Source organism: Salminus brasiliensis, chromosome 5, assembly GCF_030463535.1.
Source record: "Salminus brasiliensis chromosome 5, fSalBra1.hap2, whole genome shotgun sequence".
NCBI lineage: Eukaryota > Metazoa > Chordata > Actinopteri > Characiformes > Bryconidae > Salminus > Salminus brasiliensis.
In genome coordinates, this window is record NC_132882.1 from 12,456,805 (window position 1) to 12,473,448 (window position 16,644).

Genomic DNA, 16,644 nt, shown 5'->3' on the forward strand with positions numbered 1-16,644 from the left:
AATAATGCAAAATGCAAACTTAACCACTTTACATTTCATCAACAGCGCACAAAAACCTCCACTTTTGAATCTGTCAGATGTTCTTTACATGCTTTTAAAATCTCATGACGAATGGCCCACAGACAAAGTCATCTTATGCTGTGGCTTTAGTCCAGCAAAATCCTTGTTTTTCCATTTTAGCCATTTTACCTTTTGACATAATGTGAATATAGCAGTTATTCTTTATATTGTGTCAAAATCTCATGATGAATAGGCCAATAGAAATGCTCCAAAATGACTTGGAATATGATCTTTTTACACTGACTTGGAGATACAAGGTTTTATGCGACAGAGATGATTTAGTTAATTAGGTGTTTGCACTTGGTGGGTCTGGTTGACTGGGTGACCGCATCTTCAAAACATCAGCCAACTCTTGTAGTGGTGTTCCTTGTATGCAGTGGGCAGTACCTACCAAAGGGGGTCCAAGAAAGAACAACAGGAGAACCGGTGAAAGGGTTATGAGCACCTAAGGCTCATTAATGCACATGGAGGCCCCACCTCACACTTGACAGGACTTACAAGATCAGATCTTGGTCAGATCTTTCAAGGATCTGATGCTTGGTGCCAGATACCACAGGATGCCTTTAGAGGTCTTGTGGAGTTCGTGTCTCAAACAACATTTAAAGAGTTTCTGAGTTATATGTGCTGTGGGACGTGCATGGTGGAATATTCTGCCATAACCACAAAGGCACTGGTTCAAAACCACTTCACAAATTGCTACCAAGACATCAGACTGAACATAAGAAAGCAGCAGGTTTCAGAACTTTTTTAAAAAAAGCATGCTGTCTCTGCTGTTATATTATTTTTATCTCTGAAACTTTTTGTATCTATAAAATATACATTTATATATATTATATTATATACATACATTTTAACTAACAGCTACCTGTTTGAGAACACATTTGAGTTTCTTTAGATGTTTTATGAAGTCAACGGCATTGTAATGACATACAGTGCCACTAGGAAGTCTGTGAACCCTTCTCTAAACTATATTTCTGTAAATTTGACCTGAAATGTGATCGGATCTTCATCACAAGTCCTAAATCTATAGTTTTTACGATTATTTATTAAACAGAATTGTCCACCATTGCCATTTTTGTCAGTTACTTGTTTTCAGTAACTGGCGTGACATAGAGTAGCGATAACTGCAACTGCTGGTAACTGATGACCTAGTTCTGTGCAACAGGTTGGAGTGATTTTGGTCTGCTCCTCCTTACAAAGCTGCTTTAACCGACTGATGCTGGTGGGCTTCCTTGTATAAACTGCTCTTCTTGACAAAAGCCTTCCTACTGCTTTAACCGTTTCTTTGTAGGTTTACTTGTGTGTTTAGGGACACTGTCTTGCCGCATGACCCACTTACGTTTAAGCTTCAGTTCACAGACAGATAACCTGACAATCTCCAGTGGAATATGCTGGTACAATCCAGAATTCATACATCCATCAACAATGGTAAGCTGTATGTGTATGGCATAAGGTAGCATAGCAGCCCCAAACCATGATACTGCCACCACCATGCTTAATAGCTGGGGAGAAGTTCTTGTGTGCAAGAGTGTTTTTTGCCAAAAATACTACGCTGGATTTATCTGTCCACACAACATTCTTCCAGCAGACAACTTATGTGATGTTGAGCAAACATCAGATGGTCACGAGTGTTTTTTTGGGTTTTTTTTTGGAGAGTTTTAAGGGCTTTCTCCTATGATGCACATTGTTCTTGTTTAGTGTTTGCCTGAAAGTAGGCTCATGAACATTGACATTATTCAGTGCAACAGAGGCCTGAAGGTTCTTAGATGTTCCCAAAGTGAGTTCACATAATAGCATTCGTCATGCCCTCGGAGTGATTTTAGAGAGTAACAGCAAAGCTAAATTTCCTACATTTTTACATCTGAATAATAGGTGGAGGCCGAACTCTATTTCTAGCCTGAAAGGACATTAAATTGTAAGTTTTTGCATCACTTGTTTAAGTGGTATCAGGTTTCAGGGATTGGATAAACATTTCATCACAATTCAGGTCAAACTTATGCTGAAATACAAACTTTCTACTGGCACTATCAGGACCAGCTTATAAGTAACCCTGTTGTAAAGCATTGTTCCCAAGCAATGTAATGGCAAATGCTGTGAAAGGACATTTCTATTCTGTTCTTTTGTGCTGAGGTTTCAGTCTAGTTTGCTGGATTTGAACTGAGCTCATATCTGCACTGTTTCTGAACCGCTAAGTCACTGCAAGCTCTTTTTACAGCAACACTGTTTGGATGAAAGTATTGGGACACCTGCTCATTCATTGTTTCTGCTGTCTCTACGGTCTCTGCTGTCCAGGGAGGACTTTCTACTAGATTTGGAGCAATGCAGTAAGGAATGCATTTAGAGACAAGAGCTTTAGTAATGTCAGGACTTCGTCCTCAACTCCCCGGCTCATCCTAAAAGTGTTTAATTGAGCACTAAACATCATTCCAGAGATCACAGCTCCACTGCTCTACAGCTGTGGCAGCTCTGGTGGCTTTACACCCCTCTAGCCCATGCCTGGCATTAGGCATTAGGTGCCAATAGTTCCATGTGTATCTGCTTTAGAAAGTCCTATTCTATTGACAGCACATTTCTACAGGGACTAGATAAGCTGTGTCAGCAATGGGTGCAACTTAAAATAGCTGAATGCATTCGAATAGCTGAATGCATTCAATAGAAGGGGTGTCCACAAACATTTGGACATATACTGTGCATGATGACAATGTTACATACCGACTAAACCCCAAAACATCTTCTTTAAAGTTCTTTAAAAGATACAGGGTGAGTTAAGGACTGCTTCTTAAAATGCTGCTGTACTCTGGTCATTTTTAGGGCAGCATCACACAGTGCGAGAGACAAGACCTAAGGAACTGACTCACATCTTGTAAATGGAGTGGCATGATATAAGACATGGCAAAAATGGCATGAAAAATGTTAGGACAAGCCTACAATCTTAAAGATGACAGGGAAATATTGCATTAGGTTGCATTAGCACAGAATGTCTTTGACAGCTGGAGTAATTGCCTGTGTGTGAATATAAATAGCCTAAAACAGTATTCCCTCATTTGGAAAGCGGTTGACTTTCCGGCCATCCATCAAAAGATCAATACTGTCTTTAAAGACATTCTGCATGGTAAGTGGCGGGAAATAAATGTGTGTATGTGTGTGTGTGTGTATGTGGTCTATTTTCTTTTTTCTATATATATATATATAGGTATGTGCATCTGTACGCACCAAGTTTCCAATAACTACACACACCATCTCACACTTACTGGCCATTTGATCAGAAACACCTAGGTGTACATTGCATAAAATTATTAATACAACCTCCCATGCCTCTATGTTGTCGTTAACTGCTGTGGTAAAAAGGTCCATTGCTAAAATAGGATCAGTGCTGGTTTAATGGTGGTCTATCCAGGGACGGTGTAGAAGGGAGTTGGTGGACTGTGCAGGAAAAGATCAACTACAGTCAGTAATTGTAAACCCACAAAGGACACCTACTGCTGAACACTTACTGGAAGTCTGAGTTTCTGATAAAATGGCAAAAGAGGGTAAACACAAGGTAAGTGTACCCAATTAACTTGCAAGCTCCTTTAATGTGTGTTTTATACGAGCCTGGTGTGAGTGTACAGTGTGGTAGCATACATGCACAATGTAGGTGTGTGTTTCCAGATCTTCTGTGCATGTGTGCCACACTCTATAGATTCATGCCTTATTTCAAGCAGACTGTCTACTCTCTGTCAGCACTTCCAGCCTGCAGCCAGTCAGCACTTTTGCTCCTGTACTGCCTACACACTCAAACAAAAAGCACATATACACTTAAACGCACACACACACACGCACACACACAACCAGAGCCATTATCAAGCTTTGACCAGAAGCAATTTTGTTTTATCCCAATCCACCCAACCAACACACCACAACAACTCTCTTTGTGGACCCAAAAATCAGTACACTGTAAAAGTCCTGTATTCTCAACTTCACTCTGTATTTCTACTGATACCACTGATTCCTACCCTCTGTAATGTTACTGGCCTCCCGTTACTAAGGCAACACTCATATTAGCATTTTGAACAGTCATTAATCTGATCAAATTTCTTCAGACGTGTGTAAACACACAAAACTATTCTATTCAAAACGAAGTCAAATATATCTATGTATATCTTACTCTCCACTGTGAGAAGACGACTGTGGGTCTGAACAGATGTGGAGATGCTTGAGAAGCTCTTACTGAGCAAAGGAGAACCGGTAGAACATGTGCAAAGAAGCTGCTGGTGTTCTCAGAACAATGAACTGGCCTCCCCAGAGCGCAGACTTCTACTTTGTACTCTCTCACATCAGACCCAGACTTCACCCCAGAGTCCAGACTCTAACATCACCCAATGTGTTTGAGACTACTTTGATGATGAGAAGCAGAAAAAAGCTCTTTTTTCTAAGAACGAAATTCGAAAGGCTTGAAAAATCTCCCTGGAGAGCTCATTGAAAGTGAGTCCCCTGAACAGAAAGGAAGCTAATAAATGGACACACTAGATACTGAAACACTGACATTATTATTTAGTTTCTGATATTAGGTATCCAATATATCGTCACTGTCCAGTGGAAAACATGTATCTCCAAATCTTATGGAGATCCCTTATGGGAGAAGACACTGAATAAAAGTTACTGTAAAATAAGTTTACTAAGTTTACTCCAGGTAATTAAGAGATATTGCTCTATCGATCCAGAATGATGTACACAGTGTACAGAGCAGTTACAAGGTTCAAACCATGGACAAAATTACAATCAGACAAAAATGGAGATACATGTTTTTCATTGGACAGCAGCAATATAAGAACATATACTATATGTTGGATATACTGGATATACTGTGTGTTAAATGAAAGGCGGGCTCCAATCTAATCAAGAAGAATGAGCCCAACCACAATACTCATTTATTTAGTGCAATAGGTATTAGTATTGAGCAGATACTGTAAAGATGTTTGAGATAAATATGTATTGTAAACAAACTAAGGTGCTCCAAGTGCCTGTGCTCTCTTTTTGGGTGGGTAGATGGTGCTCTCTCCCTCATTACTCTTAAGCATTCTTGGCCGGCTAGCTAGTGTGATAGATCTGGGGATCCGGCACATCAGTGTCAGTATTAAAAAAGTTGGTGTCTGGCTTTGCATAGTCTGGAGGAGACCTGTGTGAAGTCCACCTCCAGTTTCAGAGGTGGGTTAATTGGCAGTACCAAATTTGGAGGAAAAAGAGAAACATTCGTTAAACTAATTCTAAAAGTTACTAAACTAATCAGGATTTCATTACTTGATTTTTTCCCATCTTAAGAATCACTTACAGCTGTGCAATGATTTTTCGCAAATGAGTTCTGCACAGGGTGAGGTGAGTTCTTGAATTTGACCGTTACTCGGTGTAAAGCAGTGTGGGGAATCAGCAGGCAGTTACTGCAAATGATCAGATCAAAAATCCTATTTGTTATTAATACAGCAGTTCTTTTGACAGTTTTAATAAATAGTTCTCATTACTTGGATTCCATAATTTACTGGATCTGTCTGATGTAAAATGCTCCAGAGTATCAACATATTAAAGATGTTCCATTAAAAATATGTAAATAAATAAAATGCTGCACTTATCTCACAGCATTAAATCTACATTCCATCTTAAAACAGCACTGCGATCACATGCAGAATGCCAGATCATCTGCACCATTTAAGGTGGAACAGAAAATTCAAGCATTAAGTTGGAGTTTACCTCCGCCTTGTGAGTGTAGGCGTGTTTCCTTACAGTTCCATGAATTGCCGAATTTGATGTTAGAAATGTACTTTCTGCACCAACAAGGCTGGAGTTATTCTCCAGCTTTTTACTGGAATATTTCGTTCCACCTCAAGCAATGTGGAAGACAGGGCTTTCTGCACTTAACTGCAGAGATATTTTAAGGTGGTATGTAGATATGTAGGTTGCCAGATAAGCAAATGTGTTACTTTAAAAGTATATAAGCAAGAAACGGAGCTTACATTTACATTTAAGGCATTTAGCAGACACTCTTATCCAAAGCGACTTACAAAAGTGCTTTGCTATTTACCCAAGAAAAACCTCAGCTAGTTTGAAAAGACTAATAATTTGAAGAGACCTCTAAGTTTAGACTCTACTAAACACAAGTCTGTAAGGTGACCACTCTGCTATTCGCCCAAGTACTCTTGGAAGAGGTGGGTCTTCAGTCTGCGTTTGAAGACAGCGAGAGAATCTGCCGTTCGAACACCCAGGGGAAGCTCGTTCCACCACTTTGGTGCCAGGACAGAAAAAAGCCTGGACGCTCGTCTTCCGTGGATTTTGAGGGATGGCGGGTCGAGCCGAGCCGTACTTGAAGCTCGAAGGGCTCTTGGTGCGGATCGGCTTTTGGCCATTAAGCTTAAACAAGCAAGTGGACCAGCCACGGCAAATCCCACTGGTGGGGTCGTACTTGCCAAAAGGGTAACAACACACTTAAGCAAAGAAACACAGCAAACAGATACAGCAGTTTGTAAATCCCTGTACTAGAAAGTGCTATATCACTAGTAGGGAAGTTTTCTCACATCTCTCATTCCATTCTGATGCATGGGAGAGTGAGACGCAGGGAAATTACTGATCACGCTCCAACATCACTTTCCTAAGATGGATGGGCCTTCCATATGGCTTTCCATGAGCACACATTTTGATTGGTTTAGGGGAACGTATTGTGTATGGAGGCTGGCGGGTACTGCTGCTCTGTCTGAGCACTGGCAAAGCATCTAAATGAGTTATTTTACTGTGAACCATTTGGAAAATGTGATTTCTTTTGGTCACTCGCCAGACGTTTGCTTCTGCCTTCCATCCGTTTTAATGAGAGGGGTCATCTGACTTACTCTGCAGTGGGACTGCATAGCAGGTAGTTTGTATGAGCTGCTAATGTACAATTATATGTTGCGCCACACTGCCCATTATATTCAAGTAAGTGTAAAGTACTTGACATGTAATTCATCCTATAATTGCATGCGATGTTCAAGAAGGATTTGTGAAGCCTAAACATATCAGCAGTAAGTATGTGTTGTCTTCTACACAAGGTGTTTTCTAGCTACAAGGTGAATCTAGCTAAACAACATCCACAGTAGTCAACATTTAGCTAACATCAGTTAGAGTACCCTGCTGAAAAGTCCAGCTCAAGACCAACTTTGGCTGGTAGCTGGGTTCGAATGGTCTCAGCTAGTCTTTAATGGGCTGGGTGGTTGAAAAGCTGGTCATCCAGACGAAGACATACCCTAAGGTTAACCAGCTCTTGACAAGCACAGTGTGTGTTGCATTTGATTTTGGTCAAGCATGGATATGCTGGTCGTACAGCTTGGTGATGGTGGTCATGCTGGTCGGCTACCTTCGTCTTGTTGGTCATGCTGGTTGTCTAGCTTGGTCAGGTTTATCAAACTCTAATGAAAATATACTCTAAGTCTAGCTTACATAATCTAGAGTGGATAACATCTAGCTGAATGTAAGCTAGAGTAATTAACATCTAGTTAAACACCACCTAGAGTAGTTAACATTAAGCAAGAGCATCAGCTAGAGTAGATAACATCCCATTAATGTAGGCTAGGGTAGTTAACATCTTGCTAACGTAAGCAACAGTAATTAACATCTAGCAAAAAGCTTATAGTTAACATCTAGCTAATGTCACCTAGAGAAATTACAGCTGCTCTATCTCTGCCTTCTCAGTCCGGCCCTTCACAGCGTGGCTCACGTTATGGTGCTAATGTTTTGTAGTAGAAGAGTGTATTAGATTAATATACATACTTTCTAGCAAGTATGAACGAAACTGTCACATTTTACAGTCCTGTTAAAAGACAGACAGTCTGTTTGGCCTGTATATTTTCTCAGTCTTCCTCTGATGAAACAGAACTACCGGAATGGTGTAGTCTAGGTACTCAAATACTGGCACCTCAAGCGATTAACTCAAGTACTGTAGTACAGATACTCAAAAAATAATATTTATATCATTATATTTTTATTATACATTTATATAATACAACAATAGTTTCCGCAGTCTAAGAAACATGACCATAGAGAACGGACAGTCATATTTGACATTTGATATTTACAGTTGACACCTCTAAAACCCTCTTTACTTAAACTACTGGAGTATGAAAATAAAATCTAAAATAACAATTAAAAAAATGTATTGGCCAACAAAATCTAAAATCTTTTATATGTACAGTCATGCCCGAAAGTATTCATACCCCTGGCAAAGTTTGACTTAAATTTACTTTTATTTAACCAGAAGTTATATTTTTGCCTTGAAACGACACAGGCATCTCCCAGGAGATAACACGATGATGTACAAGAGGCATCATTGTAGGAAAAAGTATTTCTCAGCTTTTATACACATTTGAACAAAAAGTGGCATGTCCAAAATTATTCATACCCTTTGAAAACTGTCACAGTATATGGGAAAATCCAAAGTTCTATACCATTCCAAATAGTCCAAGCTGTTTTAAAGCATCCTAATTACCCTGATTCATTAGGAACAGCTGTTTTAATCAACTCAACAGGAGAAAAACAGCAGCTCTCTGCAGTTGGTTTGTGGACAGTCATGGCTAAGACAAAGAAGCTCACTAAGGACCTGCGGCTGTGCATTGTGGCCGCTCACAAGTCAGGAAAGGGCTATAAAGCCATATCAAAATGTTTTCAAGTTCCAGTGGCTACAGTGCAAAGTATTCTTAAAAAATACAAGAAGTTCCGCACTGTGGAAAATCTCAGAAGATGTGGTCGGAAGCCAAAAGTGACACCTGTGCTGGCCAGGAGAATAGTGAGAGAGGTGAAGAAAAATCCAAGGATCACCACCAAGGCCATCCTGGTGAATCTGGACTCTGCTGGTGGCGACATCTCAAGGCAGACAGTTCAACGGACACTGCACACTGCTGGGTTCCACGGACGCAGGCCAAGGAGGACACCACTTCTCCAGAAAAGGCACACAAAAGCCTGCTTGACCTTTGCAAATGCTCATCTGGACAAAGAAGAAGACTTCTGGTGTTCTGTTTTATGGTCAGATGAAACAAAAATTGAATTGTTTGGCCACAATGATGTGTGCACCATTTGGCGTGAAAAAGGAGAAGCCTTCAACCCTAAGAACACCATCCCCACTGTCAAACATGGTGGTGGGAACCTAATGTTTTGGGGGTGTTTTTCAGCCAATGGACCAGGGAACTTGATCGCAGTAAATGGCACCATGAAAAAAGAGCAATACATCAAGATTCTCAACAACAACATCAGGCAGTCTGCAGAGAAACTTGGCCTTGGGAACCGGTGGACATTTCAGCACGACAACAACCCAAAACACACAGCCAAAGTGGTGAAGAAATGGTTAGCAGACAAAAACATTAATGTTTTGCAGTGGCCCAGCCAGAGTCCTGACTTGAATCCAATTGAGAATCTGTGGAGGGAGCTAAAGATCAGGGTGATGGCAAGGAGACCCTCGAACCTCAAAGAGTTGGAGCTCATCACTAAAGATGAATGGGCAAAAATACCAGTGGAGACATGCAAAAAGCTGGTCAGCAGTTACAGGAAGCGTTTGATTGCTGTAATAGCCAATAAAGGCTTTTCTATTAATTATTGAGAAGGGTATGAATAATTTTGGACATGCCACTTTTTGTTCAAATGTGTATAAAAGCTGAGAATTATTTTTTCCCACAATGATGCCTCTTGTACATCATCGTGTTATCTCCTGGGAGATGCCTGTGTCATTTCCAGGCAAAAATATAATTTCTGGTTAAATAAAAGTAAATTTAAGTCAAACTTTGACAGGGGTATGAATACTTTCGGGCATGACTGTATATACTTAAATATTTGAAAATATTTTAATTTAAGTGGACATATTTTAAATAGGCCTCAACATAGAGTATCCATTTTTTTAGGTCATCTCAGAAGGACGACGCATCTGATAACACCACTGCCCAACAAGGTCCCACAAAGTATAAAAGAGAGATGCTAGAAAAGACTGAGAAGCTTATTGGCAGTACAGTTATATTTCCACACCGTTTTCACCAATTTTTAAGTCGCATTAAAGATACTTTAATAAAATGTTAGAAAAAATGTTAAAAGAGACATTATCTTATATTTTAATATAAAATATAATAAAATAAAATATAATATAAGACATTATATTGTGAATAAATAAATAAATGAATAAATAAAAAATAAATAGGTTGTGTGTGTCAATATTGGCCACAAAAGATGTTAATCATCGGTAATCGTTATTGAAATAATCAGCACATTGCTGAATGCAATGAATAGCAATGTCACTAGAATGAGACAATGTAACAGACTGCTGAAGTGATTAAAATCATGAAGCGTGCATAAAAAAGCCTCCTCCATTCGTCCAAGACAAAGAACCAAATATGAGAAATGCATTTTCTCTAGAAAGAGAGGAAGCTATTAATTGTGCTCGGCTCTGCACTGCGCTGACAGTGTGGCTTTCTTTCAGAACAGTATTGAGGACTGTTTGCTATTAGAGAAAAGGAGACAGCCAGCCACAGATGAATACAGCATGGCTGGAGCTCGCCAAGGACAACATCCTTGCACAGAGATGCTTTGCGCCAAAACCAGGCCGTGATAAAAGGTGCCCATGTTTGTCGAGTTTGCTGATAGCAACAGTACAGGTGTGTATTTAAAGCATCTCTCTTGTGGGTTGAGTCGGGGATGTGGTTTGAGTGATGGGTATAGGATTTTGTTTGTTGCATAGGCAGCAGCCTGTCAGGAACCGAAAGCTGGCAGAGGAAATGATTCCACTGAGCGTTTCCAACGTGTGACGGCTGCGTTGAACAGGGAGCTTTGGCTGCAATCTGCAACACACACACACATACACACACACAAACACATGTAAATACACAACACCCACTCACACACTCAGAACCGCACTCAGAATGGCTTTTAACTATCTCTGCCTCCATGTCTGTTTCCTACTCTTTTCTCTTTACCCTTTACCTCTCTTAACTCTGTAAACCTACATAAATAAGCCCAGCTGGCCAAAATACGTTATCTGGTTGAATGTAGGTTTTGATGTTAAGTAATGTCACATGCCAACATCATAATAAGGTAAAATAGTTTGTGTTATTGCTATAAAAAAGCACTGCCAGTATGACAGGACGCATGACTGTAAAGTCAGCATGCCCAGTGCCATCTAATAGATAGAAAGGTATAAAGCCCAGCAGCACTGGACAGGGGAGCAGCCAAACTGACTTCTTTACAGTACTGGAGCTTCAGTCAATGGAGCCTCAGCCTGGGATAAGTCTGTGTGGCATTTGTGATCTATAACTAATCATCCATTATCAGTACTTGACCTCATTAATGCTCTTATGGCTGAATGCAATCTGATCCTCATAGAAATGTCCCCAAATCTAGGTTAAGGCCTTTGCAGAAGAGTAGATGCTGTTACTAAAGCAAATTGCCTATTATCACCCTTGATTTCAAAGGCAACTCTGGGGGTGCACATGTCTACAAACTTTTGGGCATATTGCATACCAGCATTTAGTTGTGAGCTACAGCAACCCACACCCAACGTCTGCTAAACTTCATAATGTTACTGTCCACACAACGTGAAATTCTAATGTTGTTAGACGTTGAAATGCTGTTGGTTTTCAGTCATGGTGTTTACTAACCAAAATTCAATGTCTGTACAACTTTGGAGGTTGATGTCAACCCAGTGTTTGTTACGGGTATGTGACTTTGATTTCCAACTAGGGCTGGACGACATGGTACAAATACTATATTAAAATATTTAAAGACTTTTTTGCGAGACACTATATTTATCACGATACATGTAATCTAAAACATCAATAGTGTCAAATTCTTAAAAACTGCTCTTCAGATCTTCTCCTGAACTGAACACAATGCATTTTATTCAACATCTGCTGCACTTTATCTAATTAAACCAGTCTAATTACACAGTTAGTAATGAAACCTGCAGCTGATCAGTGTTTATTAAGCACTAACAGTCTCTCTCTTTATCATAATACGATAAAATATCATCATATTGCCCAGCTCTATTTCCAACCAGGATTCAACATCTGAACAGCTTTGGGTTTTGAAGTTAACCTGATTTTCCTGGACATCTGTCCAACGTTAAGAGTTCAACATCTTTCTGATGTCGGTGGGAGAACAAACTGAAAACACCCACACTACGAACATAAAACACACACACGCACACACACACACGTAAAAAGCTTCCATGCAGCCTAATCCTAAACTAAACCACAGCCGAAAATGGAAGGTGGTCGTAGTAAAACCCCACACACATATGTTACACACACACTCCTCCCATCCAACTCACACAAACACATATGTTATCCATCCCCTACCCCCACAGTCATTCGCTCACACACTCACCCTCACACACACATACACACCCATGCAGATCCAGCACTTGTGGGGACATGTGCCGTCTCCTGTGGGGAGGCCATCTGTACATCGGACTGCTCTGTAAGTGCTGCAGTTTATTATGCAGGGATACACTTCATAATGCACCTCTCTCAGCCACAAACAGCCCATTAATGAGACACCTCTCGATATGCTTTTCCAGTTCACACAATGTGTGGGCAATATTTTAGGGTAATTTGCAAGTCAATGTAACAGCAATTGTAAAATGAAACATATTAAATGGGTGGTTCTGGATCTGAAATCTGATTGGGCTGAGCCACTTTTAAAGCTGTACACACATATAACACTCAATATACACACATGTATGACCCCCACACAACCGTTGAGTTTTGTGGTAATGCCACAAATCATTTCTGTTTGTGGAATAGATCATTTTAACAATTGTGGATTTAAGATGTTTGGCAGTCATGGGCTACTGTGAACAGGTGACTGTTTTTCTGCTATGACTAATACTACTAATCCTAAATTACACACCGTGACTGCTTTGAAAATACATTTAAGGTAAGTCTGCATTAGTCTGACCAAACTATTTATTATTAGTTATTATTTTTTATCAATTAATAATAATAATAATAATAATAATAACAACAACAATATTTTAATTGTTCTCATTTTTCAGCTTGCATTATATTGCCTCCCTCACACAAAAACCTCACATCTCCGAAATAGCAACTTCACAAGAGACAAAAGAAAAAGAAATCTTAACTTTCAATGAAAGTCAATGTAAAATATTTTATTCCATGTATTCCAGAGCATTTCTATTCGTCATAATATTGCCAGCTTTACATTATGTCAAAAAGTGAAAAACAGCAAGGTGTCTGAGTGACACTAACCATGAACACAGATCAACCTTAGCCTGACTATCTGTCAAGGGGTGGGATATATTGGGCAGCAGATGAACTCAAAAATGATTCTGAGCCACTCTGACAAGGGCCAAATTGAGATGGCTAGACGACTGGGTCAGAACATCTCCAAAACATCAGGCAGGTCTTGTAGGGTTTTTCTGATATGCAGTGGTCAGTACCTACCAAAAGTGCTCTAAGAAAGGACAACTGATTAACCGGCAAAGAGTTTCAGGCATCTAAGGCTCAGTAATTCTTAAGTAGGCCCCACCTCACAACTTACAGGACTTAAAGGATCTGCTGCTTATGTCCTGGTGCCAGATACCACGGGACACCTTCAGAGGTCTTGTGGAGTCAAGCTGTTGAATTAGTACACCATGTATTCAGTAAGTATTTAACCGATCTAAATAAAACCAGTTATAATATATAATAAAACCTCAGTAATCAGAAAGAAATGGTGTTGAGCATTTGCTTTTAAAACACATAAACACACACACACACACACCACTGATGGTAGCATGAAGATTCATTATTTGGTAATGTGATTCCAGCACTCTGTGATGGATGACACTGAGGCTGTCCACAGCTGTAATTAATAATGAATGCTGAGACAGTTGATGCATTGGGTTTTAAACAGAGCCTATCCAAAACTCTGGCTTTTCCTACTCCCGGGCCCAAGGACACCCCACACATCTATAAAACTCCAGGCTTAAATAAGCACCATATTTCACTGAGCTTCACTGGTCTTAAAGATCTGGATAGAATCATGGGACACACGCACAGTGGAAAATGTCTTTAAATAAACACAAATACAGTGTGTGCTTCAGCAGCCCCATCCAAAACATGAGCGCTGTACAGTAAGTACTAGACAGCCCTTATGGAAAGCTTTCAGGATTATACAAAACACTTAACCCTTACAAGTCTGAGTGATATCCAGTGATGAAAAAAGCCTGCTATAATCGGAGAAATTTGAAAGTATTTTTTACCTATAGCTGGATAATTAAAGTGAACATGCGGATTCAAAATTAGAATAGAACATCAGACCTTTTATTGTGATCTGGATTTGTTAAAAATTCATTATTTATAAAAATGCTGTTTATTTCTGCCACGGTTTTGTTACTAAACAAATAATTTGGCAAAATATAATAATATTTTTAAAATACCATGGTTTATGACTTGCCCCCAGATGCAATCGGCAAGCCAAAACATCTTTGGTAGATTTGCGAAAGTTTGCTTCCTCTTGCTTCTGCTTTTTTAGAGCAGGAGATGCTAATGTTGTGAACAAACACTGGACTTGAGGCTGTCACCAATTTCATCTTGGTACATACATGTCCAGAAATGTATTTAAACCTGCTAAAAAATCGTTCAATTTGTTTGGTGCACACAAATCAATGCGTTTTATGCTTTCAATAAATACAAAAATAAACATTTGTCCACACTTAGCTGGCCATTTTTTACTCAGCCATTCTGAGTAAAAAAGTTTAGCTTTAATGTTTTACTATATTGCTTTTTTTGTACTTGTTTTTGTCACTTTCCAATACCGTTTTTAAGGCACATGAATTACGAATGTATTTACCTACGAGGCTGGTGACAGTCCAAGTTCAATGTTTGTTAGCAACATTAGTCTAGCAAATAAACCATAAACATAAACCATTCCTTTAACCCTGAAGTCAGATCCGAAAGAAAACTTGCATTTGTTGGTAAAGACTGTAAATTACCAAATAAATATGTAACCTCAAGGTGAAATTGTCTACCATTCAGTTAAATTTGTAATAAGTGTCTGTATGGTAGAGACCAGAGGCCAGACTCACATAAATTTGGTAGGCCCGCCCCCATCTCATTAACCAAGCGTGTCTCAGACCGCCTTCACTGAGCCTACAGAGCAGTAAAAGAGCAGATTTGCCCCCTAGACACCCTGCTGATCCACTAAGTGTGATGTTTCAACAGTAAAAGTGCAGCTCATGTTCCAATACAACTGAACTACTGCATGTAATTTGAAGGGCACCATATAGATCCTGCAAATGGTCTCCTCCAGCCAAGGCTGTCAATCACTTAATTCCTAAGTTTAACCCTGCCTTCATACATATGGCAGAGTAACATTTTAAAAAATGTTAAAAATGTGCTAATATCATCACAGAGAAAACTAACTGCTGGAATTAGACACTGGAGATGGAAAGACTATTTAGAGGGGGAAAATAAATGGAAAATGGGCTGTTTTGTCATTGAAACAAATGGAATGGGTTACACATCATACTGCAACATGCTAGCAGAGGCGCTAGACCTATGGTCACTTTACTTTTAAAAGACGTTGCCCTGTCCACGTTTTCTACAATCCCTGATGTAAATAAACATGCAACAGTGTAGCTACGAGTAAACAGTAGTTATATCAAACAAATGACAATATCTCCATACTGAAAGAAGGGCTGAAAAGAGGTGTGCTTCATTTTCCAGCTTTGTCACTGTGGGTTGAGGCCCATTAAGACTCCATTCATGTGTTTTATTGCCTCTTGTGGAACTCAGGCATCTACATGGAGGTTAACAGGGCTTTTGTTCTTGTCCACTTTCTTATGATGCTGGTCTAGGAATCCAGGAATGGCTGGCTAACTGCGGTTCCTCAGGACAGCCCTATGCCCACACAACACGGCATAATGGCATGATCCATCACAATAAAAAAGAATGGTTGGGTGTGCATAGTATAGTACAAACGCATGCAATCCCTCGTCATGTAGTCCTGAATCCTACTAGATTTGTACTACTTAACCTTCACATGCTTGCAGCCCCAGGCTGGTTTTGTCTAGCATGGAAGACGTCTTCCCTTAAGGGGAACTTCAAAGGGCACTGACTGGCCTTTCATGTTAGGCGCACTGAACGCTGCAGCATCCAGACAGCCGGAGCTGCTCTCTGCTTGTTTTCAGCCCCAGTTTAGCACAGAGCAGAGCTAACGCGAATTCACATCCCCTGAAAAAGTCACATGCAAACAGGGTTAGATCGTTCAACCGCGAGCCGTGCCAAAAACATTCCAGGAAAATAATGATACCCTTGTGAGGGAGTCTGGAAGCCTGGCAGAGGCGCGGCGAGCAGCGTCTGATGATTGGGCTGAGGGCACGGCGTTAATGACAGCCCTGTGCACCACAGGCCGAGGAGACTTTCCTCTGCTCCGAGCTCGTGGTCGCAGCACCAATCCACTGCTTCAGCAACACACACATGAGATAATCTATTCGGGAATGTTTGGGGACCACAAAGTTGGGCTGGCTCGGCCTCTTCTCTCTCTTGGATTGGCCAGCAGAAGGAAATGTGATTCAGTTTGTGTTATAAGTGTGTGTGAGTGTGTGTG

General features: G+C 40.1%; 1 protein-coding gene across 1 annotated transcript in view; it reads right to left on the reverse strand.

Annotated features, from left to right (window-relative positions):
• chn2 (chimerin 2) overlaps window positions 1-16,644 on the reverse strand; it is a 54,143-nt gene that overhangs the window by 29,089 nt on the left and 8,410 nt on the right. The gene's annotated exons all lie outside the window — the stretch shown is intronic.